The 14,514-nt window shown below is 44.9% G+C and overlaps 1 protein-coding gene and 2 pseudogenes across 2 annotated transcripts in view; 1 reads left to right on the top strand and 2 right to left on the bottom strand.

The window, feature by feature from the left end:
- LOC144673274 (uncharacterized) overlaps window positions 1-14,514 on the bottom strand; it is a 159,666-nt pseudogene that overhangs the window by 7,351 nt on the left and 137,801 nt on the right. The gene's annotated exons all lie outside the window — the stretch shown is intronic.
- Window positions 1-14,514, bottom strand: part of LOC144673284 (uncharacterized) — a 150,190-nt gene that overhangs the window by 92,200 nt on the left and 43,476 nt on the right.
- LOC144673264 (uncharacterized) lies at window positions 3,237-13,197 on the top strand (annotated as a pseudogene).

Genomic DNA, 14,514 nt, shown 5'->3' with positions numbered 1-14,514 from the left:
CTGCGAGAAGATCTTTATACATCCATGTGGGCTGAAAAAGCACCAACACATTCATTCCTGTTCCAGGTCGCTCAGCTGCTCTCAGTGCGGGTAGGGGTTCACGCAATTGTCCAACCTGCTAACACACCAACGAGTTCATACCGGGGAGAGGCCGCTCACCTGCTCCAATTGTGGGAAGGGATTTCCTTGTTAATCCCACCTATTGAAACACCAGCTGGTTCACACTTGGAAAAAGCCATTCACTTGCTCCGAGTTTGGGAAGGGATTCTCTGAGTCGCCCCATCTCCTGATACACCAGCAAGTTCACACCAGAGAGAGGCCATTCACCTGCGCTGTGTGCGAGAAGGGATTCATTACTTCATCTCATCTGTGAAGACACCAGCGCATTCACACTGATAAGACAACATTTCAATACCAAAAGTAAAAATGATCTGCTGACATACCAAAACTCTCACACCGAAGAAAGTCTGTTCATCTGCTTCATGTGTGGGATACGATTTGCTCAGTTATCCACTCTGCTGACTCACCAGCGAGTTCACAACTGACTGTGGAGACTGGAATCTGCTGTTAATCTCAGGCAGGATTGAACCACGTTCCTTGTGAGAATCAGGGTTTGTCTCGGATGGTAATAATCCCATCATTGGGCTTGAGTTTAATATTCTGTTTGAATGTGGAATAAATCAACTTTGGTTTAAACACATTGTTGTAGATTTTTGTCTTTCTCAATTGAGTGTTTAGCATCATCTGGCTGGAGTTCAGAAAGGACAATCTGGGGGAAATGCATAGGGCTTCAACCTGGACACAGTCCAGCAGCACGATGACCATCCACATCAAGTCCCTGTTGGTTAAAATCAAGCACAAGCGTTTATTCCCCATGTAGTTATCTGACCTTTTCATTTTGTACTGTTTACACTGATCTCCATAGTAACTTGGATATTGTGCTTCCCTTCCCCATTTCCAATTAAATAGTATAAGATTTTATTCTCCCAATTATCCAGAACATCATATGGATCTTCCCAAATAGCCTCCTAGCCCTTTTCACAATGTTTTTTTTAACATTACTTCATCTCCCATTTAGGAGATAATGTTACGGATGGGGTTGTTCTCCCTGGAGGTGTTGAATGGGCTCACTACACGACAGCTTTTATCAGTGTTGTTTATCCAGAGTGATTAAAGCTCTCGAGCATCCCACCGGACTTTGGGTGGTAGAGGATGTGGAAATGTAGTGACATACCCATAAGATGACAGAGCTGTTGCATTACTTCTGCTGTGAAATGAGAATCAATATCACTCTATCCTTTTCAGAAAGCCCCATCTGGTAAAGATCTATTCCCATGGGATATTGGCTGTAGTGACTGCATCATTATTACATACCAAGAAATCTTGAATCCACCAAGTAAACGTATCTATAATTACCATGATATCCTAATCCCCTCCTTTTATGTGCATAATGGACCTGTATAATCAACCTGCAATGCTTCCCAGGAACATCATTCAGGTAGGATGTGTCCATCAGAACCTTAAATTTTGAAGATCTGGATTGATTTGGACACAGATGAGACACAGGTTCCGGTTATGATGGACATCCTGGTGCACCCTGGTGCATCCTCTGCCACCAATAGTAATTGTGTGACATATCGATGACTTGAAAAAGAGAAACATGTCCCCAATTTGACCCATAAATAAAATGAATCCTGTTCTGAGCCATTGAGGTGTGACTCAAGAAAAATTAGACCCATCCATGTAATAGAAAAACCTCGTCATGTCGGATGAGCGAGTCCTTACTTGCTGTGAGGGATGAGGTAACGTCTCCTATGGTGTACGGCCTCTTTGACTATAGTCACATCAGGGTCAGGATCCTGACAAATTTTAAAATCAGGTTTAACTGGAGTCTGTTATATCGGTGCCAATGATGGAGTTTTGGGTGGATCCCAAGGACATCCCAGCAGCTTTCCTAGTGAGTCAGTCTGCCTGGTTATTACCCTCTTCACTAACTCCTGCTGTTGATGTACCTTCGCCTTACAAATAGCAAATTGCCCCGGACACTGACCAGCAATATCCCAAATCATTCGGAGTTTGGAGTGGTGGGTGAGTGGTTTCCTTGCTGTTGTGTTTTTTTTTGCCAGAGAAATTGGTTTTCCCTGAAGGAGTTACAACCCAAGGAGGTTTCAGAATAGTTCCTGATTCAATCAGTGACGGTTTGAAGGGCTTTGATCACAATAACCTCAGATTTCTGGACTAAGTATTGTGGTGGGCATTTACTAAGGATACTATGGCTGTCATGGGGAATCAAAGATGTAGTACCAGTCTAATATGGTCCCTGTTCATAAAACCAAGACTCATCCACATAAACCCCAGTGGAGTCTAACAGTGGTGTGGCTTTAATAGGTCCATTGTATATGGCCTCTTTCACCTGACAAGTATGTGGAGTTCCTTCATACTGCAACATTCCAACCAATTGGTAATTTTTTCAGTTTTATGATGTTAATGTCATTGCTTTGTATCTCAATTCATTTACTCTATCACACCAAGGATATTCCCTTGCCTTGGCCTTTAACTAATAATGTCACTGCAGTATATGGGGGTGTGTAAAATTTTTGAATTTAACTCCACCAAGTACTCTGTGTGCTTAACCAACCAGTGAACAGTCAATTCTGCTTAATAAACTGGACAATTGATCTTTCCACAGTGGTGAGTGTGTCTGAGAAGTATCCAACTGGAAAACCTTTTCCATTCACCGCTTCCATCTCTACAGCAGATATACATTGTTCTGACAGTGCCAACAGGTCTGAGGAATTAATTGGATAGATCTTCCAAAGAGTCAGCACAGGCATGATGGGCCGAATGGTTTCCATCTGTGTTGTATCATTCTATAAAACTGTGAATATTCAGTATCAGGGGATAGCGAGATCAAGAGAGAGGAAGCAGCTACTGTGCGATTGCAGCCAGCCTGAATCAACACCTTCAGAGGAAGAGATAGAGTCAGAAAAGTTTTTAAAACACAGGAGAGCAGCGGTTTGAATCACTTCGAGAAATGAAACACGGCATTAACAAGAATTTATGTGATTTTTAAATCAATTTATCTCAGTTGGTAACAGAATTATTTGCTCTTCTCTGTCTGGAGTATCAATGGCGCTCTTGTTACCCAACATCCCCTGCGAATGTGAATGTGCCCTATTCCCTCTACAGGAGCCCAGTGCACAGGAGCAATATTGGACGGTGTCCAGAGCATGCGCAGTGTCACTTTGGTTAGAGCCTTGTGATTGCGGGAGACGCTTTTTGCAGCGGGTGAGAGTGGTTGAGGTGGAGGGAGGGAGGGAGGGAGGGATGGAGCCGGGAGTCGGGGTGGGGAGGAAGAGGAGGCTTCAGAAAGACCTGGTGTAGGCCGCAAGGCCTGAATAAAACTCTACGGGTCCTGCGTTTACAGCTCTGGGGCTTTTTCCCAGGAAGAGGCCCAGTTTAATGGCCACCGGGGAACGGAGCGCATGCGCGGCTGTGTTGGTGATGCAACAGAGGGGCGGGGCGGGGCGGGGCGGGGCGGGGCTTCAGGGTCCCCGTGACCAGGAGAAAAAAAATAATTGACTCATCGATTTCATTCTCTCTGCGCACAAGAGCTGGTGACAGGCCCGAGTTAATTGCCACCATCTTTAGAGGGTCAAGGTGCTGCAGGGCGTTTGCGCGGCCACCCTAAGAACATCAGAAATAGGAGTGGGCCACCGAGCCTGCTCTGCCATCAATAAGAACATGGCTAATCTGATTGTGACCTTAACTCCACTTTGCTGCCTGCCCCCTATAACTCCCTTGTAGATTAAAAATCTATCTAACTCAACTTTGAATATATGCAATGAGCCAGCCTCCATTGCTCTCTGGGGAAGAAAATTCCAAAGATTAGCAACACTCTGAGAGAAGAGGTTCCTCCTCATCTCAGCCTGAGAGGAGAGACCCCTTATTTTTAAACTGGCCCATTAATTCTAGAATCCTCTTTGAGTGGAAACGTCCTCCCTGATCTATCCTGTCAAGACCCCTGAATCTTACAGGTTTAAATAAGGTCACCTCTCATTCTTCTAATCCCCAATGAGGATAAATTCAAACTGCTTAACGTTTGCATTGAAAATAAACTCCCTAATCCCATGAATCAGCCGAGTGAACCTTCTCTGAACTGCTTCCAATGCACATATGTCCCATAAGATGTAGGAGCAGAAGTAGGCCATTCAATGAGATCATGACTGATCTGACAATCCTCAACTCCACTTTCCTGCCTTTTCCCCATAACCCTTGATTCCCTTACTGATTAAAAATCTAAGCCTTCAATATATTTAGCGATCCAGCATCTACAGCCCTCTGTGATAAAGAGTTCCACAGATTGACTACTCTCTTAGAGAAGAAATTCCTCCTCATCTCTGTTTTAAATGGGCGACCCCTTACTCTGAGATTATGCCATCTGGTCCTGGACTCGCCTACAAGGGGAGAGCATCTCAGCATGTCAAACCCCCGAAGAATCTTGTATGTTTCAATTAGGTCACTTCTCATTCTTCCAAAATCCAATGATTACAGACCCAACTTACTCAACCTCTCCATATAAGAAAATCCCTCCATACCTGGATCAACCTCGTGAACATTCTCTGGACTGCCTCCAATGCCACTATATCTTTCCTGAGATAAGGGGACCAAAATTGTTCACAATATTCTAGGTGTTGTTTAACTAGTGCTTAAGTAATCCTGGGACAGGCAGCAGGTGGAGAGAATGTTGTGAATTTCTATCCTGGACTGACGGTGATGGATTTTGGAAATCTCTTTAACAGGGGGTTAGAATGAGAGGATTTACACACAGCAAACTGAAACCAAGAGAAATATTTGTCTCTTCTAAACTTATATCCTGAACTGACATTTATTGCTTTTGTCATCTCTGTTACAGGGAGTTAGAAGATTTGAAAATTATGAGATTTTTCTCTAACTCCAGTGTTTCTGCTATCTTTTCAACTGCAGGCTCCAGCAGATTAAAATTTTGAAAACAGTGAAATTGTTTCAGAAGTGAGTATTATTGAACATTCATCTACCATTTAGAGTTTTTAGTGCTGTGCTCTGGTTCCATGGCTCTGGGGCTGGTGTGGCTCCTTTACTGTGGTTCTGAATCCATGTCTATCCGTTACTCTGTTTCACTCTGCCTTCCCTGACCACCTCTATGCCATTGTCTAACTTCCTCTGCCTCTAATATTGGATGTATTTTAACCATGTTTGGTATATTACTGTTATTTCTTCCAAATGTGTCTAAATGAGGTTTCCACCGTTACTCATCCCCTGGCTATCCAATACTGATTTACCAGCTTTATCTTCCAATGGTCAGGAATTGCTTTTCCTGCACTAAAGATCGTTTCTTTTCTGCTCATGAGCTCATATTGACCATCAAATTCTGCTCCATTTTTATTCCCTGGAATTGATTCTGCACATCCTGAAATGTTAACTCTCTTCCTCTCTCCACAGTTACTGTCTGACCTGCTGAGTATTTCCAGCACTTGCTCTTTTTATATCAGATTTCCAGCAACTGCAGTATTTTGCTTTTTTTTGTTACAGGTGTTTATCTCTGAACTGAATCGAGAAACAGAGATGGACCAATTAAAAACTGATTTGCATCAGGGTGGGTGTTGGTTGTAGAGGTTGGTCCCTGGCCCCCAGTGTAGGTATTTTTTATGCAGTCATAGAATGATTATAATACAGACAGAGGCCATTTAGCTCATCATTCCCATGCTGGCGCTCTCAAGGACAAATCAGCTAGTCCCACCCTCCTCCCCTTTCCTCGTAGCCCAGCAATTTTCTCTTTCTAGGTGCTTATTCAATTCCCTTTGAAAGCCTTTGTTGTATCAGTTTGAGCTGGAGTGGAGACGGAGGAGAAGCTGCTGGGTTTAACCCCGAGGACTTTGGAACCCAGTTGGGCCCAGCAATTTCCGATGTGAAATTGTCGAGGGAGGTAGATACTAGGTGAGACCAGGTTAATAAACAGACACTGTCCAGGCAATGTAACTGTTTTAGGAACAAGGATTTCTTTTGATGCTTTTGATCTATTTGACATATGCATGTTTTTAAAATTTATTCTTGGGATTTGGGCATCACTAACAAGACCAGCAGTGTTTATTACCTATTCCCAGTTACCTGTGGAGAAGATGATGTTTGACTTTCCTGAACCGCTGCAGTCCATGTGGTGAAGCTGCTCCTACAATGCAGTTAGATAAGGAGTTACAGGATTTTCATACAGCAATGATGAAGGAATGGTGATATAGGTCCAAGTCAACAACAATTTGTTGTATTTATAAAGCACCTTTAACATAGCTCCAGCAACTCCAGAGGTGGGGTGAGAGTGACTGCCCTTGATATCAAGGCAGCAACTGATTGACTGCGGCATCAAGGAGCTCTAGCAAAATTGAAGTCAGTGTGAATCAGGGGGAAAACTCTCCACTGGTTGGACTCATACCTAGCACAAAGGAAGATGGTTGTGGTTGTTGGAGGTCAGTTATCTCAACTCCAGGGCATCACTCCAGGAGTTCCTCAGGGTAGTGTCCTCAGCCCAACCATCTTCAGCTGCTTCTTCAATGACCTTCCTTCCAACATAAGGTGAGAAGTGGGGATGTTCGCTGATGATTGCACAATGTTCAGCACCATTCGTGACTCCTCAGATACTGAAGCAGTCCATGTCCAAATGCTGCAGACCTGGACAATATTCAGGCTTGGGCTGAAAAGTGGCAAGAAACACTCGCACCATGCAAGTGCCAGGCAATGACCCTCTCCAATAATATAGAATCTCTCCATTAGCCCTTGACATTCAATGGCATTACCATTGCGGAAACCCCCACCATTTAAATCCTGGGGGTTACTATTGACCAGAAACTGAACTGGATTAGCCTTATCAATACTGTGGCTACAAGAGCAGGTCAGAGGTTAGGAATCATGCGAGGAGTAACTCACTTCCTGACTCCCCAAAGCTTGTCCACCATCTACAAGGTACAAGTCAAGATTGTGATGGAATACTCCCTATTTTCCTGGATGAGTGCAGCTCCAACAACACTCAAGAAGCTTGATGCCATCCAGGACAAAGCAGCCCGCTTGATGACACCCATCTACAAACACTCACTCCCTCCACTACTGATGCACAGTGACAGCAGTGTGTTCTATCTACAAGATTCACTGCAGGAACTCACCAAGACTCTTAGCATCTTCCAAACCCACGACCGCTACCATCTAAAAAGACAAGTACAGCAAATGCATGGAAATACCACCACCTGGAAATTCCCCTTCAAGCCACTCAGCATTCTGACTTGAAAATGTATCACTGTTCCTTTACTGTCACCGGGTCAAAATCCTGGCACTCCCTCCCTAACAGCACTGTGGGTGTACCTACATCGCATGGACAGTAGCACTTTAAGAAGGCAGTTCTCTCTCTCTCTCGCTCTTTCTCTCTCTCCCTCTTGGTCATGGTCACTTTTCTGGTGCCTTTGCGTTTTTGTGGGTTCTCTCTCACTGCCTGTTTTCTGGTTTAAATCAATTTGACAGGTTTTTAGAAGGAGAGGATTTGCAGCCGTGAAACTGAAACCAAACATCACATCAGAATCTGACAGAGTTACCCAATTTACCGTAACATGAATATCATTAGATTTTGAACATGGAAGGAAAAAGCACCGTTCACAATGAGGAGAAACCGTATACGTGTTCTGTGTGTGGACGAGGCTTCAGCCGGACATCTGGCCTCTCGAAACACAAATGCAATCACAACGGGGAGAAGCCATGGAAATGTGGGGATTGTGGGAAGGGATTTACCCATTCATCTATCTTGCTGAATCACCAGAGAGTTCACACTGGGGAGAGACCATTCATCTGCTTTGACTGTGGGAAGAGATTCACTCAGTCATCCCACCTGCTGAGACACCAGCGAGTTCACACTGAAGAAAGACCGTTCACCTGCTCTGAGTGTGGGGCAGGATTTACTCGGTCATCCAGCTTGCTGATACACCAGCGAGTTCACACTGGAGAAAGACCATTCACTTGCTCCATATGTGGGAAGGGATTCACTCAGTCCGGCATTTACATAAACTCACTCACACTGGGGAGAGACCATTCACCTGCTCAGAGTGTGGAGATGGCTTCACTCGGTCACCCGACTTGCTGATACACCAACGAGTTCACACTGATGAGAGACCTTTTCAATGCCCAGACTGTGGGAAGTGCTTTAAAAGTTCTGGGGAACTGATATCCCATCAACATGTTCACACCGATGAAAGACCGTTCAGGTGCTCTCACTGTGGGTCTGGGTTCAAGACATCATCTAACCTCACTGTACACCAGCTAATTCACACTGGGGAGAGACTGTTCACCTGCTCGGACTGTGGGAAGAGATTCACTCGGTCATCCAACCTGCTTAAACACCAGCGAGTTCATAAGTAACTCCCGTGATTCGATTTTGCTGTTAACCACACCCAGGACTGAACCATGTTCATTGAGATCTGTTTTTTTCTTCTTCATCTTCGTCCCATTTTACTTGGGGTCACCACAATGCTGCTTGATCACCTTTTCCATCTCCTCCTGTCACTCACACATTCCTCTTCCAATCCCACTGCATTTCTGTCTCTGGCCACCACATCTTTCCATCTGGCCCTTAGACATTCCTCTTTTCCTTCTTCCTGACAGTCCCATGTCCATCACTCACCTCACCACATTTCCTCCCTCTCTCCACAATGGATGACCAGACCATTTCAATCTCTTCTCAGCTACTTTCTTCGATGTTTCCACAATCTTCACTGACCCCCTGATATACTGGTTCCTGATCTTGTCCTTTCTTGTCACTCCACACATCCATCTCAGCATCTGTATCTCATTGTATCCAGTCATTGTTCCTCTCTTCTTGATACTGCCCAAGTTTCTGCTCTGTACAACAAGGCCGGTCTCACAACTGTCCTGTAGATTCTTCCTTTTCAATTTCAGTGACACTTTTCGATCACATCACATTGCACTGCACTTCTTCCAATTACTCCAACCAAAGCTAATCTGTTTCTTAATTTTCATACTTCCATCTTCTGCCATCGCTGGCCCCAGGTACTTGAAGCTACTCACATTCTCCAAGCATCACCCCTAATCTCTTCACCTTCACTCTGATTCTCTTCCATAGGCTCAAACCGACAGTCCATGAATTGGGTCTTTGGTTCACTAGTGAAGGAAGGATTTTCTTCCTTTTAGGGAACGAAATCGGCCATCCTCATCCAGTCTGGCCTACACGTGACTCCAGACCCACAGCAATGTAGTTGACTCTTAACTGCCCCCAGCAATGGCCTAACAAGTCAGTCAGTTCAAGGGCAGTTAGGGATGGGCAACAAATGCTGGTCTTATCAGTGACTCCGCATTTCATGAAAGAATTAAAAAAAAACTAATCTTCATACCTGTGCTTTTCTCCAGTTCCCCAGATACTCAGTCATGTTCTCATCATAGCTCAGTGTCATCTGTAAATTTCACTCCCTCTCACAGTTACAACATGCGAATCAGGAAGAGGAAGGGATTCCGTGTCGATCCTTGGTGCAATCCAACTTTGATTTTGAAAAACTCACTCTCTCCCACACAGCTTCTTACTCTTGTCTGGAACTCCTTGGTCATGTCCTGTAATAGTCATACATACTTCTCAGGGACTTCATGAATTCTAACACATCTCCAGACTTCTTCCCTGGGCACCTGGTCATAAGCCTTCTCCAGATCAATGAATACAATCTTCGTGTTGCATTGACCTCTCCAATATTTCCCCCTCACTTGTCTCAAAATGAAAATAGCATTGGGATCTGTTTCTTCAAATGTTAATAAAACCTAGTCCAGTAATAGGTGTTAATATTCTAGGTAAAAGTAAAATAAATCAGCATTATGTTAAACACACAGTGTGACGAGTCACTTTAATATCTCTAACACAAGTTAGTTCCTTTTGAAAGGCTTTCCCTCTCCACTGTCTCCTCCACACTCACCTCAAACAGAAAGTGTGAGGAGCTCACAGATTTCCTTGTCTCTAAGGTTGAGACAATCTGACCAGCTGCCTCTGCTGCTTCCCTCCTTTCCACTTGACCATCGGGCCCAACTTCCTCTAAAGATCTGCCCGGCTCTAGCTCTGAACTCATCTTTCTTTAGTTTCTCTCCGATCCCCCCTTATCCTCTCAAGAACTCATCTTGTCCATGAGACCCACCTTCTGCTCTATTGACCCTATTCCCACTAAACTGCTGTCCACAGAAAAGTTTTGAACGAGCATTCCTTTATGGAGGGTGGAAGATGGGACACCAGCCACGAGAGCATTGGAATAGTCGAATCTGGAGGCAACAAAGGCATGGATGAGGATTTCAGCAGGAAATGGGCTTCAGCAGGATGGGGACAACCGATATTACAGAGGGGGAAGGAGGTGATCTTAGTGATGGAGAAGACACGTTGTCAGTAGCTTAGCCCTCAGCTCAGGCTCAAATAGGAAACTAAGGTTGCTATTAGTCTGCTTCAACCTCAGACTGTGGTAAGGGAGGGGGCTGGAGTCGGTGATGAGGAACAGAGTTTATGGTAGGGGTGGGGGCTTTTGTGGGCTCAAGTATTAAATCACCTCCTGTATGGACTCGAGCATTAATTAATCGCTATCCCTTGTAATAACATTACAGAAACAGGTCCAGTCTCGATGTGGTGATAAAATTTTTTTCACTAATTGGACTTTAACTGACACTGTTACGATCCATAGTTTTCCATGTGCCAGAATGTGCCCCATCAATGACTACAGGAGCCCAGTGCGATTACTCAGGTTGTTCTCTGAGCATGTGCAGTGCAAGTGGTGGATGTGCAACATGGTGATCAGGAGCAAATAGGAGATCACATTGAATTACGGAGAATATGGAGTCCAGAAACAGTGCATTCTGTTCGACTAATCTGCTGGTGTTTATATTTCAAAAAAGACACATTCCATTCCATCTACCCCATCTGAGCTTTTCAGCTTGTATTTCTTTACAGAGGTACCAGCAGTGAAACAAAAGCAAAACACTGTGGATACTGGAGATCGGAAATTTAAAAAAAAAGTGATGGAAACTCAGCAGGTTGTTTCCACGAGTTTGTACCAGCACTGATCTTTGTGAATTTCAACCTTCGACATTTTTCCAATATGAAATTTCATTTGGAGGTGGGGGAGAATTGCACAGATTGCATCAGGGAGGAAGGTCCAGACATTTGGGTATCTACACACTTTAAGTACATATTTTGTGTGTTGCGCCCCGGGTCCCGAACTCGATTGGGAAGCCGATATATTGAAATATGTACTGCCAATTGAATGGCGGATTATCTACCCAGAACGCCCCGCGCTGCGGAAAGTCCCCTATCAATGACTATAGGAGTCCAGTGCGCAGGTGCAGTGTGCGTGTGCGCTCTGAGCATGCTCAGTGTCAGTCATGGTGACAAAGTGAGGAGGAGCGGACGGTTCGGGAGGCGGGAGGAGATTGTGAGCACAGGGTAGGAATGGAAACCGCGGCTGGATTGGGAACTGGATCAACTTCTGGGGTAGGCCCCAGGCCCCGTGTTTACCCCGCGGTGACAGGCCCGGGGGGGGGGAGGGATCGATGGAGCCGGCGGCTGGACGGGGAGGATTTGGAAACACTTTGTGGATCCGCAAACCCTGAGGAATAATTGTCAGCTCCTGGTTTGCAGCTGCGGGGCTTCTCCCTCCCGGGAACAGGCCCAGGTTAACGGCCGCCATCCTGGGTCAGCGAGTGGAGGATGGTTCACATCAGAGGATGGGGGAGGGGGGGGACAATAAATAAGAGGTTACACTTTGGGCTCAAATCAATGAGGAATCTGATCTGTGGGAAGGAAGGAAACCCTGGGAGGTGGGCGGGGAGGATTCAGAAACACCCGCTGGAGGCCCCAAACCCCCAATAAGACTCATTGATTTTATTGTCAGTCTGCAGACAGGAGCTGGAGAACTGAACCCAGGCAGAGGAGAGGGAGGGAGAAAACTGGGAGTGGAGGAAAGAGATGGTGGAGATGGTGAGATGGGTTTGGATTTCAGCCCAGGGAGGAGGGAGAGTGTGTGGGACGGGGATTTACAGCTTTGGGGGAACAAGAGAGGAAAAAATGTATTTTTTAGAAACGAGAATTGCCTGTTCCCAATTTCTCCCCTGTACTGACAGTGATAGCATTTGTAATCTCTTTTTACAGATATTAGGAAGGAGGATCTACAGAAGCTCAAACGAAACTTTATGTCAAGATCTGGTTAAGTCATTTGATTCATTATCCTTTGAATGTGGAAGGAGAAATGATTCTCTGTTCTGTCTGAGAGAATTGATTTCAAACAGCAGGAAAATCACCAAGAGACACAAACCGAGAGACTATGTTCCAGTGAACTGACAGAGCTTTAACCAGTTACACAGTCTTAGAAAAACACCACACCATTCATAGCAGGAAGAAACTGTATACATGTTCTGTGTGTGGATCAGGCTTCAACTGATCATCCAACCTGGAGAGACACAAGGACACCAGCACAATGGAGAAACCATGGAAATGTGAGGACTGTGGGAAGGAATTCAATTATCCATCCCTGCTGGAAAACCATCGACGTGGTCACACTGGGGAGAGGCCATTCATCTGTTCCGTGTGTGGGAAGGGATTTACTCAGACAACCAACCTCATGTCACACCAGCGAGCTCACACTGAGGAGAGGCCGTTCAGCTGCACTTCCTGTGGAAAGAGGTTCAGGTCTTCATCCAGCCTGATTGCACACCAGCAAGTTCACACTGGGGAGTGGCCGTTCACCTGCTCCATGTGTGGGAAGGGATTCACAAAGTCATCCAACCTGGTGACTCACCAGCGAATTCACTCTGAGGAGAAGCCATTCAGCTGCACTTCCTGTGGGAAGAGTTTCAGGCAGTCAGGCCATCTCATTGTACACCAGCGAGTTCACACTGGGGAGAAGCCATTCAGCTGCACTGACTGTGGAAAGCATTTTAGACAGTCGAACGATCTCATTTCACACCAGCGAGTTCACACTGGGGAGAAACCGTTTACCTGTTTAGTGTGTGGGAAGGGATTTACCACATCCTCCAACCTGCTGATACACCAAAACACTCACACTGGAGAGAAGCCTTTCACTTGCTCCCTGTGTGGAAAGGGATTTGCTCAGTCACGAGACCTGCTGAGACATCAGCAAGTTCACAAGTGACTGCAGGGGCTGGATTCTGTTGTTACTTTTGCTGTTAATCACATCAAGGATTGCTCGTCTGACAATATTTGATTTGTTTCTGCTAATGTTAACAATCCCTGTAACTGGATGGAGTTTAACAGACTGGATTTGCCACTGATTTTTGGGGCTGCAGTGTCCCTTTTTAAAAGCACCATCTGTGATCTCTCCCCTTAATACAAGAGCTCTCTACAGGAACCTTTTAGAAAATATAAAATGAACTTTTACTTCATCCTAAATTGACCTTTGCAAATCTACATTTGGTGTCTGTAAGGTGATAGTCTCATAGACGTCGACAGCACAGAAGGAGGCCATTTGGCGCATCGTGTCCACGCAAGTCAACAAAGATCTGACTGCACTAATCCCTTTTTTCCAGCACTTGGCCCATAGCAACACAACACAACATAAGTGAATATCTAAATACTTCTCAAATATTACGAGAGTTTCTGACTCAACCATCCTTTTAGGCAGAGAGTTCCAGACTCCCAACACCCTCGGTGAAAAAAATTCTCCTCAACTCCCGTCTTAGGTTCTATCTCCAATTAACATCTTCAATTAAAAAAGGGTGATTAATCCTTACTGACTTGCACATTTTTCATAGAGGCAGCTTCATTATGAAATCAAATTGAACAAATTAGTTTCATCATGAAACAAAATAGTGAAACATTTTACAGGCACATCAATAAAAGTTTTATCAATCAGCATTGATATTGGTGAAGCTTTGAAATCACTGATATCAATCATTTACCAGACCGATTCCTGGGATGGCAGGATTGTCATATAATGAGAGATTGGGTCGACTTGGCCTGTATTCACTGGAGTTTGGAAGAATGAGAGGGGACCTCATTGAAACATATAAAACTCTGACAGGGCTGGACAGACTGGATGCAGGGATAATGTTTCCTCTGACTGGGAGGTCGAGAACAAGGGGTCACAATCTCAGGATAAGGGGTCGGTTATTTAGGACTGAGATGAGGACAAACTTCTTTACTCAGAGGTTGGTGAACCTGTGGAATTCTCTACCACAGAAGCTTGTGGAGGTCAAGTCGCTGAATATATTTAAGGCATTAAGGGGTGTGGGGAGAGAGCAGGTGTATGGTGTTGAGATAGAGGATCAGCCATGGTCATATTGAATGGCAGAGCAGGTTTGAAGGGTAGAATGATCTACTCCTATTTGCTATGTTTCTATTTCTGATACAGCAGCAGCAACATTTGGTAAAGGTGGAACCCACAACAAAGACTGGTTTGAGACCTACTCAGCAGAGATGACATCTGTCATTGAAGCAAAAAGCAAAGCCTA

The sequence above is a fragment of the Cetorhinus maximus genome, unplaced genomic scaffold (genome assembly GCF_964194155.1).
Source record: "Cetorhinus maximus unplaced genomic scaffold, sCetMax3.hap1.1 HAP1_SCAFFOLD_323, whole genome shotgun sequence".
Lineage (NCBI taxonomy): Eukaryota > Metazoa > Chordata > Chondrichthyes > Lamniformes > Cetorhinidae > Cetorhinus > Cetorhinus maximus.
This window is presented reverse-complemented; position numbering and strand designations above follow the sequence as displayed.